General features: G+C 48.1%; 1 non-coding gene across 1 annotated transcript; it reads right to left on the bottom strand.

Annotated features, from left to right (window-relative positions):
* Positions 1–206: 206 nt before the first annotated feature.
* On the bottom strand, positions 207–277 carry TRNAG-GCC (transfer RNA glycine (anticodon GCC)). Its single transcript has one exon. It is a non-coding gene; the product is annotated as a tRNA-Gly (tRNA).
* Positions 278–998: the final 721 nt, after the last annotated feature.

The following is a 998-nucleotide window of genomic DNA, read 5'->3' on the forward strand; positions in this document are numbered from 1 at the left end:
CAGCTTTATCCCTATCTCTAGAAAAATAGGGAAATTTCTTCTGTTTTAAATGGTGAGATGTAGGTGTTTCAAGAGGCAAAGGGATTAGCCATCCTGTGGCTGTGACTGTGAAAGTCACTTAGTCGTGTCCGACTCTTTGCAAGGGTCCATGGAATTCTCCAGGCCAGAATACTGGAGTGGGCAGCATTTCCCTTCTCCAGGGGAACTTCCCAACCCAGGAATTGAACCTGGGCCTCCCGCATGGCAGGCGAGAATTCTACCACTGAACCACCCATGCACTGGTCCAGGGGTCCCCAAACTCTCCTGAATTCCCTCCCTGACTCCCCACCTCAGCCCCGCTCCTGATCCCCTCTCCTGAGGCCCTGGCCCAGGGGTCTGTTGCCCTCGACTCTCATCCTTCCTCTTCCTGGCTCAGTAGGACCCATCATTCCTTGTTGACTGTTCTGCTGATGTACAGATTCCCCAAAACTGTGGCCACAGCAGCATTTGAACTTTGAAAAATGAAAAGCAATTTTTTTTTCTTCAAAAAGGAAACAACTGTACCAGGAGAGTGTAAGGAAATTCTCCAGTGGGAATTGGTTGGTGATTATACTGACAAGTGATCCATTTTCCAGCCAGGCTTCAGAAATGAGGAAACTGAGCCAAGCGGTGAGCTCACGAGATCTTAAAGTCATATCCGACTGTGTGGGAAAGAGTTCAAGTATATATTTATGCAGTATCCATTCCCCTCCCCCCAAACAGACATGAGGCAGATTTCAACATCGCTTGTTGAATTCCTCACCTGTGGCATCATTTTTCAACCTCCAGCCAATCAGTGGCTCCCAACGCCTCCTTCTCAAATTCTAGCCTCTGTCCCAAGACCCAGACCTTGGTATTTGCTCTCAACTTTATGTCCAGAAGATTCAACAAAATCATCTTCCTCACCCACCCCAACACACTTCTCCAGATATCCATGCTTCTATTCAGACCCCTCATCAGTCAGTCACTCAGGTTCAAAG

The sequence above is a fragment of the Bos javanicus genome, chromosome 13 (genome assembly GCF_032452875.1).
Source record: "Bos javanicus breed banteng chromosome 13, ARS-OSU_banteng_1.0, whole genome shotgun sequence".
Taxonomy (NCBI): domain Eukaryota; kingdom Metazoa; phylum Chordata; class Mammalia; order Artiodactyla; family Bovidae; genus Bos; species Bos javanicus.